Source organism: Macaca nemestrina, chromosome 18 (genome assembly GCF_043159975.1).
Source record: "Macaca nemestrina isolate mMacNem1 chromosome 18, mMacNem.hap1, whole genome shotgun sequence".
NCBI lineage: Eukaryota > Metazoa > Chordata > Mammalia > Primates > Cercopithecidae > Macaca > Macaca nemestrina.
Genome location: NC_092142.1, coordinates 59,998,330 through 60,022,044, shown reverse-complemented (window position 1 = coordinate 60,022,044; position 23,715 = coordinate 59,998,330). Strand labels below are relative to the sequence as shown.

The window sequence follows — 23,715 nt, the reverse complement described above, 5'->3', positions numbered from 1 at the left end:
ACCCAAAAGTAGACGTAGACATTCAAACTACAATGAATGTATAAATGGTTCAATTAAAATACTCCCAGGAAAAAGCAGAATGGAATGGTAGAAAAAAGTCAAGCAAGGATGGTGCAAGTTCAGTCAAAGCCTTAGCTTCAGCCTAAGCCTTCAAAGAAATATGTGGTGCAGATTATAGCTCAGAGTTTGAACGGATTCCAGACAATATAGTTGGGCCACCATACTTCTACGTCAGTCAGCTTTTAGTTACTGGACAACTACAAGTACACACATTTTTATGCTTTCCTTCTTTGTCTGCATATATAGTTGTACTAACTTATTAGAGATACTGTAAAAAAAATACCATAGACTAGGTTGTTTTTGTTTTGTTTTGTTTTGTTTTGAGAGTCTCACTCTGTTACTCAGGCTGGAGTGAATCATGGCTCACTGCAGCTTCGACCTCCTGGGCTCAAGCGGATCCTCCCACTTGGGCCTCTTAAAGTCCTGGGATTACAGCTGTGAGCCACCACACCCAACCAGACCAGGTAATTTAAACAACAGAAACTTATTTTCTCATAGATATGGAGGCTAGAATTCCAAGATCAAGATATTGGTAGATTTGGTTTTTTCAGAGGCCTGTCTCCTTGCTCGTCAGTGGCCACCATCTTGCTTTGTCCTCACAGGGTCAGTCCTTGATCTGTATGTTGCCTGTATCCTAATCTCTTCTTATAAGGGCGCTAGTCATACGGATTAAGGATCATCCTGAAGTCCTCATTAATCACACCTTTAAAGGCCCTACTTCCGATTTTAGTCACATTCTGAAGTACTGGGGTTTAGAAATTTAATATATATATTTTCGAGGGAGGGACACATTTCAGCCTATAACACTGGTCAAAGCAGGTCTATTAGCCCTAAGTTAACCTTCCAAAGAAAGTCATAGATGCTGGCCCTTAAAAATAAAAGTATATATAAACTGGAGATAGTCACACAAAAACTGTGTAGGAATGCTCATACATTTGGACAGAGATCAACAGTTATGTGTCTGCAATACTGCAATAGAGCAATACAATTCTAACACTAATTACTCAGAGTTAAGACAGATTGCAAAGGTTGAAGGCATGCTACCATGAACACTGCCCTCACTTCAGACACCAGTTGCAATTTCTGGGATTCTAGACCATCTGCACTTCTGACCAACTCAGGGCCTCCCACTAGAGCTTTAGGTTTGATAATTAACTGGAATTATGTAAAGAACTCACTAAAGCACTATACTTGTGATCACAGTTTTGTTATAAGGCATATAAATCAGGATCAGCCAAAACAATAAATATACAGTGTGAGGTATGAGAGGGCCCCACATGTGGAGTTTCTGTGTCTTCTGGCCATGGAATCAAGACTCATCATCCTACAGACACATTGATGTGTTGACCAACCAGGGAGCACATGCAAGCTACAGGTGTCCAGAGGTTTTACTGGTGTTTTATTACACAAGTACGTCTGACTGACTTATTAGCCACATGACTGAGCTCAATTATAACCTCCTATCCTCAGAGGTTAAGAGGTCAGGCTGATGTCACTTGTCTCAGAGACCCAGCCTTTTAATTACTTGGTTGGTCTTTCCAGAATGGCCAGCCCCCCATCTTGAAGCTATTTAGGCTCCCCCACCCCAGGTCATCTTGTTAACATGAACTTGGGTGTACCCCTGGAAGCCCACAATGAAGAATGAATAATAATCCTAACACTAGGAAAATTCCAAGGTCTTAAAACCTCCCTCTCCACAACTTGGAACAAAGATCAGACCCCTTTGTTAAAATTATACAATATCCCAACATCATTTTTCTATCTGCTGCTGATCTCTTCCAGGGCTCCCAATGGACCAGACAAACAGGAAGCTAGATGAATGTAGTCTTGAGGAGACAACAGAGAGGCAGAGAATAAACATGCATTTTTATCTGTAGTTAACATATGTTTTAAGAAAGAAGATGAAGCTCACCATACAAAGCTTCTGGTAGCAATCAATAAAATGACTATAGAGGTGAAGAAAGAGATGATACTTCTATTCACTGCCCAGAATTCCTTTGCTATATCATGTAGCTGATTCTTGTCCCCAGTTTTCAGATGATGAAACTCACACCCAAAGATTTACATGCCTTTGACTTCCAAGGTTCGGGTGCCATGAAGTCCACAATTTGCATTCTGATGCAACTATTAATGTGAAACCCTTACTTTTGTAAAACTCTAGGTACTGGCATTATTGTGGCTACTCAGCTGTGCACTTAAGACCACAAAGAGCCTAAAGGGAAAATGCAGAGTTTGTTGTGGTAGTTGTGATTTAAAGGTATGAGGTATATACTTCTAACAGCTCCCAATTCAAACCTCCAAAGTCAAGTCACCTCAAAAAAAATTTCAATGTAATGGTCAGGTAACGCCGTCTGCTTTTGCCTCTAAAACTCAGAAGCATTCACCTGTGTGAAGTCCCTGAAAACTAATGGCAGTCATGTAACAGATAAGTTTAAATGAAATGGCAATTGTTATAAGTTGTTCCAAAAAACATATGCATAACTGAGGTAATTATGAAATGATTTACAGGCTACATTCATGGTTCTAACAAGACCGTATGTCTTAGTTCTCAGGGACCTACTTCAGCATCATGACACAGTGCTTGGTACATGACTTAAATATGTGCTGCATAAACGAAAGCTTCCTTATTGTGATTCTAGACAGCGAGATCTAATTCTCTAAGCCACAGGTCTGGTATTAGTAATTTGAGGATCTCATATTTTCTTTAGAAGTTTGTTGTGGAAATTAAATCAGATCATCTATGTGAAAACTCCTCCAAAATTGTAAAGGGCTTTCACAAAAAGAAGATGATCACAGCCCTCAGCTCAAAACAGATTTTTGGGAAATGATAGTTGACAATTTGAGAACCTTTTTCTGTCTCTTACCCTCACTGCTTCTTTTATGCTTTTCTTTTTCATACCATTCATTACTCATCTCCTCTATCAAACTATGCTCCAGTACAAACCAGTAGCACTAACAGCATTCCAGTGAAAAATTCTTATTACTTTCCCCCAAAGCTATATTCCCTCTACATCGGTACATTTGTTTGTCATTTGTCAAGAAAGGTTTCATCTTAAAGGAGACCCTAATAAATAGTTGGTCATTTTTCTATGATGAGCTTAATTACTCAATATAGTAGGCATGGTCTTGTTGTGATTAAGATTTTGGCAATTACAGTCAAATTGTTCTTCCTCTAGCCAGCAGTGAGATGTTAGGCAAGTTATTTAGCATCTATGATAATTCTTGGAAAGATAGTTCTACCAATTATATAGAGCTGGTTGAAGAATAAAATATTTCAATAAAACACTTAAACATAAGGGTAATTGGCACACAGTACTAAAAAATGGTAGTAATAGTAGAGTGATGGGCAATAGTGATAGTTGTATTTGTGTTGCAGTTTTAGTTGGACTTTGGTCTGTTTGAGGAGGGGAGTGAAGAATGATGCTCCCCAAAAGCGATTTGTTGTTGTTTGTGTGTTTATTGGTGTTTTTTGTTTGTTTGAGCAAAGAAAAATATGGATTACAAAGTTATAATACTATATAACAATAATATAAAATTATTTTAAATTAATATAATATACTGTAAATTATTTAATAATGCTACTGAATTAGAGCTATTTTGCTATTTATGTACTTCTGCAATTTTCAAAGCCTCCAAATGGGCTCAATTAGTTTTATTATTTGAAAGAGGTGCATGTATCTGTTATAAAAATATCATCCTTCAATGAAAAATCTCATGGAACATTTTATGATTTTCATTACAAAGACCATCAATAATATGTTTTGTGTCCAAAAGTAAGATCACATTTTGAACAGGGGGAAAAACGTTCAATTGAACAAACTATTCATTCTTACTTTTCATCATGAGTTCCTTTTACATATTGTCAACAGAGATTATTAGAACAGGACAAAAAGCAAGAACATAACTTGTGCCTAATCAAAAGACCCCATTCAGAAACTAAAACTTAGTTTAAATTCTGGGTCTGTGTGGGAGGACTTTAGAGACTGTCTGCAAGTAACTTATTACGTTGCCATCTATTTAGAAGTCCAAGCTAATGATGCGAACCACTTTAATGAGTAAATGAAAACCTATATAAAATAAATGGCCCATCAAATTGGAAAAAAGAAAGATACATTAACAGGTATTAATATACCTTTAGTTTTGGGTGAAGCAGATCCTGTATATATATTACAATTTCTTGGAAGTTCCCACAGGGAGCCAACTCTCTTTTATCATTCATTTTAAACTCTATATAATGATAATCCATCATTATGAAAGCAAGCATTTGAAAAGACTGCAATAACCACTTATGAAGCCTTCTCTACCATCTATTTAAATGATAAAATTTGATATTGCTGATGATTGAATTGAAAAGAATTAAGGGGAAATAAATTTAAATTTGCTAAGTGGTTAGTTTTTAAAATCTGCTATATATTGACAGTTGAATTGAAATGAATTAAATAAAATAATATATTTAATTATGTGTATGTTTAAATTATAAATCTCAAACCAGTTCTGCAAAATCAATATAATTATCCCCATTTAAAATTAAAAACATTGAGACTTCAAAGGAATGCCAGAATTAGCCAAGGTCATACAGAAATAAATGGTTGATCTAGTATTCCTATAGGAATCCATATCTGTCACACTCCTAATATTTATCTATTTCCATTATAGAACTACAAATGAGGAAATCATTAATCATTTCTCTTGCTGTAAAAATAGCAGCTCACTATGAGCCAAGTTCAGTGCTAAAGATTTACATGCATTTTCTCGTCATTGGTTTTCTCACAGCTGCATTTGTGTTAGGTGTTACTACATACTGTATTCTCAAGGGAGATGAGGCAGAAAATATCTCTGATTATTTTTAATATCCTTAATTACTTAAAGAATGCAATGATAGATAAATGAAGGAATAAACAATGGAGTTCAAGCCATTAAGTCTATCTGATTTAACTATAAGGTCCATGTAGATCTGGAGATAAATGTAACCTTATATGTTATAAATGTAACCTTCTATGTGTATACAATTCTTTTATCATTTTAGTGCTTAGCTAAGTGATTTTGGTAGCCCAGAATTTGTACTAATAAAAAAGTAGGCCATATTTTATGTTGACAAGATTGCTCATTCACTGTATGTTTGGCAAAATAATACGTCTATACTTTAATCCTAACACTAACTTAACCTTAGTCTACTTCTCAACATTCACTGACTGCTCCTTTCCCTTGGCATACAGTTTCTACACCAACCATGTATTCATCTCCAATTCAAGAAACATACTAAACTCTCACCTTCCACACTTCACAAATATTCTTCTCTCTACCTGGAATGTTATTTTTCTTCCTTTCACCCAGTATCTTTTTCTTTGGAAACACCTTTCTGTCTTCATTATTTTTTCCTAATCTGTGTTACCCTAGCATCTTACCTTCCCTACTTTAGTCCTTATCCTATTGTGTAAAGGCTTTTATTTAATTGTATATATTTCCCTCTACTATATAAGCCAATTGAGGGCAGAGGTCATAGCTTGTTGACCATTCGATCCTGAATCATTTCAAATATTAAGAGCTAATTAAATTACATTAAAAATCTTGTCATCAACCACATGCACACGTATGTTTATTGCAGCACTATTCACAATAGCAAAGACTTGGAATCAACCCAAAGGTCCATCAGTGACAGATTGGATTAAGAAAATGTGGCACATATACACCATGGAATACTATGCAGCCATCAAAAAGGATGAGTTTGCGTCCTTTGTAGGGACATGGATGCAGCTGGAAACCATCATTCTTAGCAAACTATCACAAGAACAGAAAACCAAACACCGCAGGTTCTCACTCATAGGTGGGAACTGAACAATGAGATCACTTGGACTCAGGAAGGGGAACATCACACACAGGGGCCTATCATGGGGAGGGGGGAGGGGGGAGGGATTGCATTGGGAGTTATACCTGATGTAAATGATGAGTTGATGGGTGCAGCACACCAATATGGCACAAGTATACATATGTAACAAACTTGCACGTTATGAACATGTACCCTACAACTTAAAGTATAATAATAATAATAAATAAATAAATAAATAAAAAATCTTGTCATCATCTGCACAAAAAACAATATATTACTAGTGCTAGCTATATTAAAATGCCATACATAATTTCTGCCTACTATCCCTAGTGTATTTTGTGGGACAGAAAAAAGACAGATTTTCACTATGATATATTATTATATTATTCCCTAGAGCCTCCAGAAAGGAATGCAGCCCTGTGGTTACCTTGATTATAACTAGTGATACACAAGTCAAACTTCTGGCATACAGAACTGCAGGATAATAAATTTGCTTTGCTTATGCAGCTAAGTATGTGGTAATTTGTTATGACAACAATAGAACACTAATGCATTCTCACAGTTTTACTTGTATATGGTACCTTTGTTTATCTCACTACCAGACTCTTAGCTCCTTGAGAGCAAATGTAAGAAACATGCCTTGCCTCTATAGTATCCATCAGTAAGTGTTAATATTTGATTATAAAGTAGAATGAAACTTCTATGTTTTCTGATCTAACATTAATGTTTAAATCTCAGCTGAAATATCCTGCCATTCAGTGTCTGAGAATATCTCCAGTGGTTGGGAATCGATTATCTACTAAATAGCTTCAGTGTTTGGGAATCCACTATTTATTCAGACAATCCCCATTTAGTCTTTGGCAGTTCTGACTTTGCATGTCAGGGAGAAGCCATTGATCAATAGAAGGAGAAATTTGTAATTCCACTCATTGATGAAGGTCCTAGTTCTGCTCTTTAGGACAAAATGAGTTACTCTTTCTCACTTCCCTTGTATGGGAACGGCTGACATTCCCCTCCATGAGTACTGTCTTCAGTCTCAGCATAACCTGTTGGTCCGTGGTTTCCTATGTGTCACAAGCTCAAAGCCCTTTCCAGTCCTGCTGGTGAGCCTTTCGGTAGTCTCCATTTTGAGACCAACGTTTATAAATCAGACATTCAGGCTTAGGATAGTCTTGTTAAATCCTGTGGAAAAGCCTCTTACTGAAAACAGATTATTCAAAAACAAATTTTATTTCATTTGGCCACAGGCGGTAAGTAACATGAAGTTTGAAAACTACAAGGGGAAAATATTTTTTAGCAGTCATTGTGGTCTTAGTAAGAGTTCCCATGCAACCCATACCATAAGATAAAAACAAGATAACCAGTTAGTTGCTGATTGCAGTGAGCCAGGCATTATTTTTCGTGTCCTGGCCAAGGATGATAGCAATGAAGGAAGAGATAAGCGGTGCAATTTTAAATATATTTTGATACCAAAACCAGCAGAAGTTGCTGATGGTTTAGTTTTATTATGCAAAGGGTAGAAAGACATCAAGGATGTTTTCAAGTTCTAAGAGGCCAAATAGGCACTTTCTCAGACATGGAGTGGTGTGGAGCAGGATTATGTTTGGGGAAAAACTCAAAAATATGTTTTTGAATATGCTCTGTTTGAAATAACCTATTAAAGAATCCAAATGGAGATGTTGAGAAAGAAGTTGAATATAAAAGTCAGAGAAATGTCCAAGCTGGACATATAAAATTGTAAGCTATCAGGGATAGAAATTTTTTTAAGCCGTGAGAGTAGGGGGAGTGACGTAAAGAGTAGCTGTAGAAAGAGTCCTAATCCATCAATCATTCACAGTATAATGTTCAGAGATTTGCAAGATGATGAGAAACCAATAAAGGATAGATAGAAAAAGCAGCTATTCAGGCAGGGCGCGATGGCTCAAGCCTGTAATCCTAGCACTTTGGGAAGCTAAGGCGGGCGAATCACGAGGTCAGGAGATTGAGACCATCCTGGTTAACATGGTGAAACCCCATCTCTACTAAAAATACAAAAAATTAGCTGAGCGTGGTGGCACATGCCTGTAGTCCCAGCTGCCCATGAGGCTGAGGCAGGAGAATCGCTTGAACCCAGGAGGTGGAGGTTGCAGTGAGCCAAGATCATGCCACTTGAAACCCTGTCAAAAGAAAGAAAGAAAGAAAGAGAAAAAGAAAGAAAGAAAGAGAAAAAGAAAGAAAGAGAAAAAGAAAAAGAAAGAGAAAAAGAAAAAGAAAAAAAGTAAAAGCTGCTCAGAAGGCTGCTCAAAAGAGAGTTTTGTACTGGAAGACAATTTAATATGCATATATGCAAAAGACATGGTTAATTGCTGATAATATATCAAATAAAAATGATTTAATAATATTTGCCATTACGTGGTGCATGTGAGAGATTTCTCAGTGGAATTATCGTGGTGATTGCTTAATTGAAATGGGCTTAAGAGATGATTGCAAGAGAGGAATTGGAGAAAACAACAGAAGTTGACTATTTTTAACAGTTTCAAATTTAAAGAGAGCAAACAAGTAGTGTGGTATTTGGAGGAGATGAAGTACTAGAAGATACTATTTTTCCTTTTTAATTGAAGGAACTAAGTCTCGTTTTGTATGTCATTGAGAATTATCCAATAAAGTGGAGAAGAGTTGATGAGAGCAAGAATGAGAAGGTAATACCTGGAATGATATATTTATGTCTTTAAATAATGAGAGGAAATAGAACTTGTGTACACGTCATGGATTTGCCTAAGACAGTGAGGATTAGGTTCACATTAATAGGAAGAAAAGAAAACAGGGTATAAGAGTAAATACACAGATAATTTGCAGGTGTGGAATTGCCAGTTTGTGAAAGTCTTTTCAAAGTGCTGGAATTTTCTCATTGAAATAAGAATGTGGGTTGTAAATTGAGAGTGAGGATTAAAGGTTGAACATAAAGAAAAAGATGTGAAATAATTATCTCTGACAGTGGAAGAATGATTCAGTTAGGGAAGGACTGACTAGGCAATCCACTTGAGGTTGGGACAAGGGATTTAAACAGGAACAGGTCAGCATGTTGTGTGCATCTTTTGAGACATCATTAATTGTGAATTTAGGGTTTTGAATTTAACCATGGGTGCAGTTATGTCAAAAGAAGGCAATCAAAGAAAATGTAACAAACAGTTTCAGGTGGTTTCAATGAGCTGTGGCAAAACTGCCTGACAAATGGCTTCCATGGATGTTTGCCACAACCCTGTTCTAGTTTCTGCCTCACAATAGTGTCATCACTGTTGGCTCTTTCTCAGTTGCCTAATTTGTATTGTTTTAGTGACTGACATTTATAGACCCAATAAGAGAGTCAGGAATCATGCTCAGGGTTACTGAATACCTAAATATAATTTACTTTCTTCTTTAAATTTGTATATTTTATTTTAAAATCTATGTTTTATATGTGATGTAAAATTCAAAATTTCAACAATGGGAGCATTAAATATGTTGTCTTCATGTCTGACCTCCTATCCAACTTAGAAAAATTTAAGCACACTGTATAAACCCTTATAAATACAATTCATTCTGATTTGATGCTTTTTGGTTTTATCTCCAAGAAGTTTCACATATATTTGTTAGAATCTGATGCTATAATTGAAGGAAAATCACTATTCTTATATCACTTAATCTTTCATCCTATTTAGTGGAAGATCAACCCCTTGCATAGAAACAGTATTTTCTTTACTGTTCATTTTTCAAATATATATATATTTGCTGTTGCCAGGCTGGAGTGCAGTGGCATGATTTCAGCTCCCTGCAACTTCCGCCTCCCAGGTTCCAGGGATTCTCCTGCCTCAGCCTCCTGAGTAGCTGGGACTATGGGCATGCGCCACCATGCCCAGCTAATTTTTGTATTTTTAGTAGAGGCAGGGCTTCACCATGTTGGCCAGGATGGTCTCAATCTCTTGACCTCGTGATCCACCTGCCTGGGCCTCCAAAGTGCTGGGATTACAGGTGTGAGCCATTGCACCCGGCCTTGTACACTTATTTTTATTTATATTTACTCAAAGTGATCAGGATGAGGAATAAATTTTTTATTGCATTTCTTTACATGATTTCTCTGATTTTAGTAGAAATGTTTCATATACTTTTCCATATTTTGAGGTATACTAGTGTCCCATTATTTACATTTAATCACACTGAAATATTCAATATTAGAGTTTGGTTTTATTGCCTCAAATTGAGAAATTCTTCAAAGAAGTATTCATATGTCTACAGACAAACAAAAGCTTATTCTGAGAAAGCGTTCTGTGAATTTTAGCAGCAAATGTTGATCTGGATTTTTATGCCTCTTGTTCAATGCGATAAAATTTTTATCTAAGTCAATTACCTGTAAAATTGCTTGCCATCTTTTGATTTTGGCTCTGTAGGTAAAGCTTATGTGAAATGTTGTTTTAAAATTCTATAATCACACTTTCTTTCTTTTATATTGGGGACAAATTTATATAACATAAAATTAATTACTTAAAAGACAGAAATTCAGTGCAATCATACTTTCTTTTTAAGCACTTGCTATCAGCTAAACTGTGTACAGGGAACATAAGAAGGAGTAGAATTGGAATTCAAAATACTGGTTGCATGGACTTATTTTAAAAACACTGTATTTGGAAGCATTTCCTATTTCTATCACCCCTTCCCTCCTGATCCATCTTCTTTTATAGTCCAAAAAGGCTTTGTTCATCTTCTTAAAATGCTTTATTATTAGAAAATTATGTACCATCACTTATTTCGCTGAAATGGACCCCGTCTGGGAAAGACTATCATTCATATTTTTCCTCCTAGAGCTGTGCTGAGTTGATACTCAGTAAAAGGCATTGTGAATTTAAATATCGGATTCCATACAGAGGGACAAGTAAGATTAAAAACAAAGCTACATTAAGACCTCAGTCTCTGAGCTCATAAATCCAAGGGGTGCTATTCAGGTGGTATAGACTAAAGAGGACATTAGAGCTGTGCAAATAAAGTTTGATGCAGAAATTGGTGCTGGTCCTCTGTTTATTACCAATTCGTGACAAGATAAGTATAAACAATAAGGAAAAGCATCTAGAAATTTTTATAGCAGTTTTAGCAGTTTAATATTACATAGGTTGAACCTAACAATGGAAAAGACAACAATTGCTTTTTGTCTTTTAAACTGATTTTTCTAATCATCAATTTTAATGAATTATTGATCCACAAAAGATGGGATGGCAAAAAATAAAATCTAGTTTCTCCTCAGATAGGTCACTTTAGAAGCAGTGTCACAGAAAGCAAGGCATTGTTGAAGAAACAATGATCAGTCAGGTGGTGGTTGGAGCATGATGTTCATGACATGGGAGGAACAGAAGATAAGGTACAATGCCAGAGTGAGTCCTGTGTTTGAAGGGGCTTCAATGTCAACAAAAAGATTTATGCTTTGCTCTACTGGTGAGGAAAATTCACAGAAAATTCTTAATTAGAGGATAAAATGAGAAATCCTGTAATTAAAATGATTTCCTTGTTGATTTGAGAGAGAAATTCACTGAAGACAAGAAAGCTTTCTTTTTTAAATTAGATTTTAATTGTATTGACAAATAATAATTGTACAGAGATATAGGGTTAGATGTGATATTTTGACACATGCATACAATGTGTAATGATCAAATCCAGGTCATGAGAATATCAATTTTCTCAAACACTTATTTCTTTGTGGTGGGAACATTTCAAATCTTCTCTAGAGGATGACACATTGATATGGTTTGACTGTGTCCCCACTCAAATCTCATCTTGAATTGTAGTTCCCATCATCCCAACGTGTAGTAGGAGGAACTCAGTGGGAGGTAATTGAATCATGGGATTTGTTTCCCCATGCTGTGCTCGTGATAGTGAGTAAGTTCTCATGAGATCTGATGGTTTCATAAGGGGCTTCCTCCTTCACTCAACTCACATTCTTCTCCTTCCTGCCATCATGTGAAGAAGCACATGTTTGCTTCCCCTTCCACCACTATTGTAAGTTTACTGAGGCCTCCTTAGCTGTGAGCCAATTAAGCCTCTTTCCTTTATAAATTACTCAGTCTCAGGCAGTCCTTTACAGCAATGTGAGAATGAACTAGTACACACATCTTAGTCATTATCACTCTCCTTTAAAGTATTAATTTTTCAGTATTTGTATCTACCTCTAAACTTTCTTTTCCACCCCACTTTTTTTCACTAACTCTTTCCTATTCATTCCAACCCTGCCACTTCTTCCCATGACCCATTTCCTCAAACTTGGACACATGAAAGAGCATTGTAAATTATTACTTATAAGAATTTTTATGGCTTTTTGAATGACCATTGATTCAGATATCTTTGAAATCTAATCTCAGCTCTGCTGTCATTGACTGTGACCTTGGATACTTCATCCCTCTGAATCTTTATTTGTTCATCTATAAAGTTGTAAAATTTACCTTTATGGGTTTTTGACGAATTTGAAAAATTTAATGAGATAATAAAAACCATCATGGTACGTGATTCTCCCTACTGTTTGTTCTTCCCAACCTACTTTCTTGGCACTTAACATCCATATGACTTGTAAGTACTGAATCTATAATAAATGCATACCAATTTGTGAAGAATTCTGAAATTCCCCCATTTATTCTTATTCCAAAAGCTTAAAACCTTTACTGTAGCAGTTGCATACACACACACAAAATAAAGAACGTAGCATTTACCTCAAGGCACAATGAAATCCCTGCAGACAAGAATAATATTGTCTTTAATTTTTGTATCATGTAACGTAGCACACGCACACAAGCAGACATTACATGTAATATGTCAGTTTTAAGAGGAAGAGAGGAATGAAAAAAAAAAGAGAAAAGAATACCACCAAATCCAGAAACTTTAAAATTATTTGTAGAACTTAGGTTTAAATACTTATTTTGGAAACACTTTGGGAAGATAACCAATATTACTTTGCCTTGAGAGGTATTCATCGTTAAAAGAGAAATAATGATTATATATTATATAATTACTATATATATATGTATGTATGTGTATGTGTGTGTGTGTATGCATTTGGGGTGTGGGTATGTAACAGAAAAAAAGAGAGATTTTTGAATGAAGTAACATCTCCAGACATTGTCAGGTGCCCTCTGGAAAAAAAAAATTGCCTCTAGTTGAGATCTACTGTTTCAATTCTATTGCTTCTCAAATTTTAGCAGCATCAAAAATCATCTGCAGAGCTTGACAAAGCACAGATCCTTAGAAACACTCCAAGATTTTCTGATTCAGAATGTCTGAACTGGGTGGCAAGAATTTCTATTTCTGGCAAGTTTCTAGGTGATGCTGATGCTGCTGTTCCAAGGCCCCACTTTGAGAACACCTGCTCTAGGTAGCCACTTCACAGCCCAATTCCAGGTCCAGCTGGGAGCATGTGACATGCTCACCTCTCTAACCTTGCAGGCATATAACAGGTGTTTCTTCTTGGCTACTGCCCTTAGATCACTCTGACCTCTGAGAGGTGAAGAAGAGGAGACCTATGTTTCCATCTTCACCCTTCTTCCTTCAGGTATGGATTTCATCTTTGCACTACCACTCTTGTGCTAGTGACCCTCTCGTACAAGATTCAAGTTGTAGTTTCTCTCAACTGACTCCTAAAAGAAATTACCCTCTTGTTTGAAAGGATATAAATCTTAGAATGCAAATCTAATGACATCACATCCCTGCTTCAAAACCATCATTGCTGGAAACTGGCTAGACAGAGTCTAGATGTGCTACTTTGATATATTAGTCCTGACTTGCCCTTCCTTAGGCTCCACCATTCTCTGTTACAATTCTGCTACATCTGTCTCTGCCTTGTTCTTTGATATGAAGCACTCTTTTTGAGCTGCAGGAAAATAAAAGACATGAGAACAGGAGTAAAAAATCCAAAGGTTCTAATCCTCTGTTGTCAATATATTAGGGATATGACTCTGCATAAAAATTTTATCCCCATATGACTAATTTAAAAAGTGAGTCATTTGAAGGTTCATGGCACCATTCTTGTTATATGTTGTGTTAGGTCATTTTCTCTGCTAAAAGGAATATCTGAGCCTTGTCATCTATAAAGACAAAAGGTTTATTTTAACTCCCAATTCTTCAGGCTGTACGAAAAGCATGGTGCCAGCATCTGCTCCTGGTGAGGATCTCAGGAAGCTTCCAATCATGGTGGAAGGTGAAAGAAGATCAGGCAGTGTTACATGGTGAGAGAGAGAGCAAGGGAGGAGGAGGTGCCACACTATTTTAAACAATCAAATCTTATGTGAACTCAGAGCAAGAACTCACTCATTACTGGGAGAAGACATTCATGAGGGATCCACCTCCATGATCCTAACACATCCCACCTCCAACAATGGGGTAATAACATTTCAATATGAGATTTGGAGGGAACAAACATCCAAACCATATCATATGGGAAACTGAGTGTAAATGAACCTTCACACTCATTATTTCATTTGATTCACATCAACTGCATAAACAGGTAAGGTGATTTTCAATTACATTTTATTCCCCTTTTAAATTTTCTTCTTTCTATTGCCACGGTGTACGTAAGTATCAGGAGATGCTTTTAAGAAAACTGCTGAGGAGTAAAATACTACTTCCTCTATCAAAACTGTCATAAAACTTGCTTTCCTGATTGGAAAACTGAATTATTCTTTATTTGTATTGTTTGGACTTTATTTTAAATGGTTATTATATAATCTAGATATTCTCAGGGATATTGTGGCTAAGGATAGGGAAAAAGATTCTTCTCCACCCTGAGCTTATCAATGAATATAAACTCAGCTTTTTATTTCTTTCCAAAAGAGGACACCATAACCTGGAGTTCTACCTGCTTGAAATTCATTGCCTCTTTTATAATATTACTTTCCTTCCTTCAAAGAATCAAGTACCGAAAGAGTGCTGAGAAGCAATGATGTTGAGACTTTGAAAAAAAAATCACAGAAATTGTATGCATGAAGACATTCTTTCCCCAGTCTATAGGAAGGCAGAGTAAAAATTAATTCTCATCCAAGACAGCTTAGAAATTGAATAGTTAGAACTCAAGAGATAGATGAGAGAAACAAATGGATTGGACTTTTTTATTTTCAACATCAAAGTATGACCAAAACTGATAGAATGTTTGGGCAGGGAAACAATTTTGCACTCCATGGTCTCACTTTTCATTCCTGAGACAGTGTTCAGAACACATAATAAAATGCAAAGAACAAAAATATCAAGCTGATGAAGGCAACTAGCTCACTATCTTTCCCTACTGCCACAGTTAAATACCAGAGGTAGGGTCCACTCACAGATTCAATCACAGACTGCTTTCATCTGCCATACTTCTCCTTCCCTAACACATAGAGTTACAAAACTTTACCATACTCTCTCATCCCTTTATATCATTTATATCTTCAGGCTTTTAATCCTGCCATGAACTCCAACTAAATTGCACTTGACTATCTTGATACTGACCTACAAGCTGTTGAGCTTCTTTATTTATGTAATCGCTGGCTACAGACCACTTGGAATCTTGTTTTATTTTATCTGCAAAATTTAAAAAAAGTCTTTGACTCTACCCTTTGACTCAAGTTTTTGTTTTACATGGTAAAATAGAACATCTACCTGATATTCTAAGTCCTACAATCTACCTCATATTCTTTACTCAACACCAGCCAACTGGCTTTTGGAGTGATTCCCTACCTACCTTTGATCTTCCTGAATTGGCTCTAATGCCATTCATAGGTATGGATACCTTAGACTTAGTATTCTCAGAGCAAGAAATCACTCTATAGATAATTATGCACATTCCACATATCTTCAGGCACACAGACATGTTACAGACACACACAATGCACACACATCACACACTTTTTAAAATACTTGCTAATCATCAGTGTATTTTATCTCTATTCTGATAGCAGAATGGTATTGATGCTTAGGTTTGTTCAAATAAAAGCTCAGCACTAATCTTGTTGACTCATCTGTTTGGGAGAAGTTGGGAGGGGAAAGATTAATGCATGATCTGAGCCATGAGAGTTCTCAATGAGAAATATAAAAACTGGCATTAAGCTTTGTTTAAATTAATACACATTAAAGAGTTACAACATTTCACTTTACTTTTCACTAGCATATTCTGTTATGAGACTACTTGGAAGTTATAAATTTAGTGAGGACAAAGTTGGCCAGAAATGTAGGACAGATAGGAAAGTCATTTTATAATTAATCAAACTAATGAGCTAGCAACTTTTTTTTTAAGAAAAAGTGCACTTGCATACCTATTTTTCTACTTACATGCAGTTGGAAAATATGCTATAAATATGAGTGCTTTGGGCCTGTAATCTCAGCACTTTGGGAGGCTGAGTTAGATTGATCACTTGAGCCCAGGAGTTCGAGACCAGCTTGGGCAACATGGTGAAACCCTGTCTCTATAAAAAAAAAAAGAGAAAAAAAAATTAGCCAGTCACGGTGGTGCTTGCCTGTAGTTCCAGTTACTCAAGGGGCTGAGGTGGGAGGATCACTGGTGCCTGGGAAGGTCAAGGCTGCAGTGAGCCATGATGGTGCCACTGGACTCCAGCCTGGGCGACAGAGTGAGACCCTGTCTCAGTAAATAAATTAAATAAATATGAGTGTTTTGAAGTGAGATTGCCTTAAAAAGTGTTGCCAGATACCTCTCTGTTAATATAAATGATTCCTATGCCCTGGATCATAATAAAATAATTTCATATCAGATCACAGCTAGCCTGATCACTTTTATTTCCATTCATTTTTTTCAAGCCTTTCTTTGCAATCTCCTTTATAACTTATTTATCCACTCCTTGGCTACATAATAATCTCAAAAATATCTTCAGCTTTTGTCCACTTATTGACCAGTATCAGACAATTTGCCATGTTTGGACATCCATTAAAGTTTTAAAAGAATATGCTGTATATTCAGCTTTCTCTTTTTTCTTAGAGATGTGGGGCGCACATGGAGGGCAATATCTGGAAATGAACAATGCCGATTTGAAGTAAACTGATTTGTGTCGATGGTTTATAAAACTTACACTTTTTAAAAATAAAATATTTGTGTGGTTAACATCATTATAATATATAAAAAGTGGAGGCTTAAGAATTAGAACAATGCCCATCTGAGACTTCATTTGAACCTTGAGGAATTATCTGGCCCAGATAACCATTAACACCATGGGACAGCTTAAGTAAATTGAAAAAAAGTGGATAGAAAGGAAAGAGACAGACATTGGAAGACTCAGAACATGCAGGCAAAACGTATTTCTTTAATTTCATGTTTCCTCTCTATGCTTCTCTCTGTTTCTCTGAGTTGTGATTTGTTCTCTGCTCTTGTGGTAAATCTCTCCAGATGGTGAAGAACAGGACATAGGAGCTGCAATTTAGAAATCTCAGAAATCTGGAAAATTGTCTCCTAGTATCCGTATACCGATCTCAGGAAAGAACACTCGGTATTATTCATGCTTAAGTAGATGTGCTGCTCTCCACTTGGGCCGATTGCTGTTGATGGGAGTCTAACATGTTATGATTACTCATGACTCTGTCACATGCCTGAATGTTGTCCAGAGAACAGGGTCCGACACTACGAAGAGGGTATGAAACCTTCAAACAAAGCCAAACTAGACTGGCTAACACTGATCACAACATCAACTGGTTATCCCTGGAAAAATTACCAAATCATGAGTGCTTTAATATTCTTATGAGGGAAATGTTTATATATGCTTTCAAAAGAACATCAAAAGTCAATTATAGTGATATTTGGGGTTCACCAAATTCTAAAATGTATCATAATATAGTTTCTTTTATGTAATGTGTTTACAACCATAAGCAGATAACTACTAAAGCATATTAAAATGTGACGTATGGACATTTAATGAGAATAACTTCTTAACTAAATGCCTCCCTCTTGAATATCTATTCTCCAGTGTATTTCAGTTCATTGTGATTCACACCCATATGTAAACAAATTAATAACTGTTATTTTTTGAAAATCACCAAACCTGTAAAGTTATTCTTAAAAATTTTAATAGTCTAAGAGACTAATATTATAAAACATTAATGAGAACTATGAGTTTAAAATATTCTTAAATGGGTTAAGAAAAGGTCATCTATTTAATCCTCTATCAGAGGAAACAAATAGCATTCTATTGATTAATGTTAGTTACCAGATACTTATTTATATTTAATTATCAGGAATACTTAGTAATATTCAGAGGTTGAATTTTATTAGTCTTTCTACTTTTGAGGCTTTATAAGTAAATAAAATGGTTTCAATTTTCTCATACTCTTTAATGAATGCTGAGTTTCTTAATGTGAGGATGCAGATACAAGTTTGTTTAATTAAAAATAATCCTATATTAAATGATAATTACGTCATTGGTATAATTTTTTAAATGCAATTTAATTGCCTAGTCAAACTGGACTTGTGTATACCTGCCATCTTTGTCCATATGTACATGAATGTATTAAAGTTATTTAATAAACAATTCATATGTATTAATGTTATTAGTTTAGATTTTTTTAATATAAGGAGTTATTTTTTAAAAAGTAAAACAATAAATGAAATCGTCAAATAAATGACTTGAAATGAAAGAAAGAATATGTCCGCATAACATCAACATGACTGGTTTATTTTTTAATATTATTGAATTAAAGTAAAGTGTGTCACCTATACTATCCATTTTCCTAACCTACAAGTATAAAGAAAACATGAAATCCATAGAAAACTATTCAGAAGCACTATAAATATATTCAAAATGCTTTTCTCTAACCAAGTTTCAAAAAAAGTGATTTTAGGCTTTTAAAGCCATATCTCAAACAAAACAAATATGCCATTTTAGTCCTTTTCCCTAGGTTTTGCAATTCATGGAAATATGCTCTTTTTGCACAGTTCTGGGTTTCTTCAAGCTAGTGGGCCATCAGTCTAAACTGTTTCAAGTTAAATATTAAAATGAAACAGAAAGCTGTGAGTATAATAAACATTTCTCTTTATTTTAAAAAGGCCATTACCTTTTAAAGAGAGGGGATAACTAATTTTTTCACCAGCTTTTAAATATTGACATTAAAAACAATTTCATAAATTTCTGGAAAATTGTTTGCAATGATGAATCACAAAAACTTACTGGACAAAACTTGGTAATGGCATCTAGAAATCTGGGCAGGGGGAGGTGATGGTATGCTTCTGTATTCTACAAAATTCAGTATTTTATTTATTTATTTATTTATTTATTTATTTATTTATTTAGAGATGGAGTCTCATTCTGTCACTCAGACTGTAGTGCAGTGGTGCAATCTCTGCTCACTGCAACCTCCACTTCCTGGGTTCAAGTGATTCTCCCGTCTTAGCCTACCGAGTAGTTGGGATTACAGTCACCCGCCATCATGCCCAGCTAATTTTTTTTTTTTTTGTATTTTTGTAGAGATGGGTTTCACCATGTTGGCCAGGGTGGTCTTGACTCCTCATCTCAGGTGATTCTCCCGCCTCGGCCTTCCAAAGAGCTGGGATTACAGACGTGAGTGATCCCTCTTATGACAGCATTATTAAAGCCAATAAAGTCAGTAAGCAATATCCATTCTTGACAAAGCATTATCAATTTCAGGAACAATACTCCATTAGGATGATTTAGAAACTGGGTCGAAGGCTGCAACAGATTGTTTCAAGGCTGCACAACTAGTATCTTACTTTTAGGATTATGTTTTGTTTACTTACTGTTCTGTACTTTTTAACTGAGAGGTTGTCAATTGAATCCAATTCAACACATATATTTGACCACCACTTTCATGCCTTATTGTTTGCCAGGCCATGTACTAAAATGTGTAAGAACTAAACATTGAATATGATGGACAAAGTCTTTGACTTCTTGCACCTTTGGACAAAGAGGGATATTGACAAGACATATATTAAATAACTAATTATAAATGTGCATTGTAATAGAAGATATATGGTGCTATAGAAACATATAAAAATACTTTAATCTTTTTTTTTTGCTCTTTAGAGATGAAGTCTTGCTCTGTCTCCCAAGCTGGAGTGCAGTGTCCAAATTATAGCTCATTGAAGCCTCAAAATCTGGGCTCAAGTGATCTTCCTACCTAAGCCTCTCAAGTAACTGGGACTACAGGATTGTGCCACTGCACCCAGCTCAAAAAGGGATTTATTCTTACCTAGAGGTTATAGAAGGCCCCTTGAATAATTAAATGCCAATTTAAGGAATAATTGTTATAACGAGATGAATAGAGATGCAAGTATAATCCAGTTAGAAGAGTATCAATGGATTCTTTTTTTTTTTTTCCTTAAAGAATATTGTTTAATGAGCTGAAAGAAGGCTCCTATAACTTAACATGTGAGCAGATGCCTTAGTTTTTCTTCTGAAAAGAAGGACTGGGGCCAGGTCTGGGAAAGCAATCTACATCATATTAAGAACTTCATGCTTGTGACAATTGGAATCAACTGAATAATTGTAAGTAGGGATACTACGTATATCAAATTACACTTGTAAAAGATCTTTTAAAGCACAAAGGAAACCCTTACTTCTTTAATTACACTCTAAGCACAATGCCTAGCATCTATCAAGTGTTCAGTTAATTGGGTTGTACATAAAGCTGGATTTAATATGAAACATCTCAAAAACATCTCAAACAACTCTTTGTCAAACCTAGAAAGGTCAATATTTTAAAAGTGTCAAATATTTCAGAGAACATATGTGAAATCCTCAAGACAATGTTATCTAATTAAAGACAGTATACATTTAGGTTCAAGGTTGCTTTTTAATCTACAATTTTATTTTATACCTTGTACTTATTTCTAAACTATTGCTGTAGATCAGGGATAAACAAACTACAGACCATGGGAAAAAGCTGGTCAATTGTCTGTCTTAGCTCATGAGTGGTTTTTATACATTCAGACATGAAAAAATCAGAGGAATCTTATTTTGTAATATGTTAAAATTATATAAAATTCACATTTTGGTTTCTGCAAATAAGGTTGGTAGACAGCCATTACCATTTCTTTGCATATAATCTATGGCTGCTTTCTTGCTATAACATTATTGATAAACAATTGCAACAAAATCTGTTTGGTCCCAAATATTGAAATATTTACTATTTGACAACAGGACAATATTTCTGACCTCTGTTGTAGGTGGTGTTGTAATTAAGTCATTAAGAAAACACAGTTTGATTCTTTTAGCTACATGTCTCCAGAATCATTTTCATTTTTATTATTTATTTCTCACCTTTCTATAAAGAAGCATTGTCTCCAGATGTTTTTCCTTTCTTTTGATGACCTTCAGTGCAGATTTTTCACATTTAACAAAAATACTGCACGATTCCAAGTGTCCTGTTTTGCTCTAATTTCTTCTTCAGAGGCTCCTTCAGGATTAGAATAAAACTGGTCATCTTGAAGTCTCCAGATTGTATGTGCTATTCTTCAAGAAGCATCTTGAGCTAACAAAGGATATTGTTTCTCTTCTGTTTCTTGTGTCAAGACCTTAAAATCTATAGGCCAGATCTTAGTATGGGAATGTATTAATGCAATAGGCAGCACAGATTAAAGTACACCTTGAGAGAAAGCTTTGGGAGACCACTTGCTCTAATAAAAATACCTGATTTGCTGTGATCACAAATGCAATTGCCCATCCCTGATGAATCTGCTGTAAGTACTGTAAGTACTAACACTTTACATTAAATACTTTCAAAAGATATCTAATGGAATTAAATGAAAATTAGACATACTACACCTTCTCCTTCACTAAAATGTTTTCAGTGTGTTATTCAACCTTACATTTTCCATGAAAAGGTTACATTTAATAACTCAAAGGTGTTTAACAGAAAGACAGTTCTTCAGACATTGGATATGCCATTCATTTCCTTACTAGAACACAATCTTATCCACAAGTTGTATGCAGCCATGGAGTAGATATTAACTAATGGCTCTGAGTCCCATTGAAGTTTACCCAGTGATTATTTGGAATCCTGACGTCAATTAAAGGAGTACTTTCCTCAATTTCAACGTTTGTAGGGAAAAGAAACCTTGTCAAGTCGTTCCAGATAAGAACTCTGCAGGTAACCGTTCTGTGGTTCTTCTGGAGAGTGAGCCGCCACAGGAGGCAGGGAGAATGGATCAGCACCATGGACAGCAAGCAACGCCCAGTCCCAATGCACAGCCCAGCTACCCAGAGCCCCTTTTTGAATTCTTCCTCTCTAGAATCATTTTTTTAAAGGAGAAAGAAGTTTCTTTCGTTGACTTCAATGAAATATTGTTTTCTAAAAAATCACACTGTGTATGTTAACAATGTTTATACCTCATATGACAGAACACAGATTCTGAATTTTGACAGAGAATAAATAAGGTCAGTGGTTTGTTGATATCTTATGCTAGAGATACCAACACATGCATACAAAGCGTGAGAATATTCAGCAGAAAATAATTTGTCTTTTCAGTGAGCAGCTGTAGCTATGTGGGCTCAGTGATGCTACGCCATTTTTTCCTGATTTTTTTTCTTTTTACTATGAAAGCAAATCACCCTGCTTATAAGGGGGAGTTTAAGTGTTTGAAATTCATTGGATGTACATATGCTTATGACTTATTTTATTTATTTGTCAAACAAAAGTAAATTTTTGAAATATAATGGTGATTTTGACAACACCCAGCATTATCTAAAACTAAATATTAAAAGGTATCCATGTAATATTATTATTGCCATTAATAATGCTACATACTTTTAAATATATAATGCATACATTTGCCATATCTTGCTTTAGATAAGGTTCTTATGTCACCGTATATTAGAAACCTAAATGAATTTTTATTTTGTTTTTCGATACTAGCATCTCCTATTCCTTTATACAAAACCCTTATTATTAAGATAATGTGACTTGCACAGTCTTAGGGTTTTTAATGCCCTACGGTCTGAACCATTGTGGAAATTTCAATATTGATATTCCAGACCTCCCTACAAAGTGTACATTGTGAACAAGATGAATATAACAAAGAGGAAATAGCCTTAGGTTTTGCCACATTTTAATAAGGCTTCCAACTACTAGAAACTCCCACCACCATATCTATAGTAACCCTAGTAGCATTATGGGAAAAAGTCAGCATATCACTGCCATCTTCACTTTTAATCAATGCATTTATCTCTGGAATATCTCTTAGCTTCACTTAATGAAAGTTTTTGGAATATCTCTTATCTTCACTTAATGAAAGCTTTTGTAATATTTATCACAATACATTGGCACCAAGTATATCACTTGGCCCCTCCCTCCCATGCGTTTACCATGTACCTAATCAAATAAATACAATTTTGCAAAAATACTATACAACAAAATAAAGGTGGAAAAAAGATAAAAAGAGTGCACACTATTGCAAGGATATTCTGCACAATAATATAAGGTATATATGATGTCACAAGATGAATTATGGCATTGTTAAACCATGGACAATCGTAGAAGAAGGAAACTAACTAGTTCAACTTTAATTTTAGGGTTTTATTGTATAAGTGAGGGGAGATTGACACTTATCTTTAAGAAATGTATCAGTATGTACTAGTACTGCTATAAAATAAATGCATGACAGAATCTCTGTTATGGTACATATTTTTATCCAAGGTGCACAATTTTTACCCAAGAACACTCTTTCCCAAAGGATTGGAGTATTAAATATATATTTGTGCTTTTTGACTATATCCCGTAGAATGTCTAGAATGGAATATACCTCAAAGGTTTTTAAACCTAAATTATACAAGTTTCTTGAATCTCCTCTGGGGAGCCACTACAGAAGGATTCCCTAGATATTGTCTCAAAAACCACCGGTGAATGAACACGCAGTA

General features: G+C 35.3%; 1 long non-coding RNA gene across 1 annotated transcript; it reads left to right on the top strand.

Annotated features, from left to right (window-relative positions):
- Positions 1-6,471: 6,471 nt before the first annotated feature.
- On the top strand, positions 6,472-14,195 carry LOC105491488 (uncharacterized). Its single transcript, XR_011616168.1, has 3 exons — positions 6,472-6,548; positions 11,139-11,252; positions 14,001-14,195. It is a non-coding gene; the product is annotated as an uncharacterized lncRNA (long non-coding RNA).
- Positions 14,196-23,715: the final 9,520 nt, after the last annotated feature.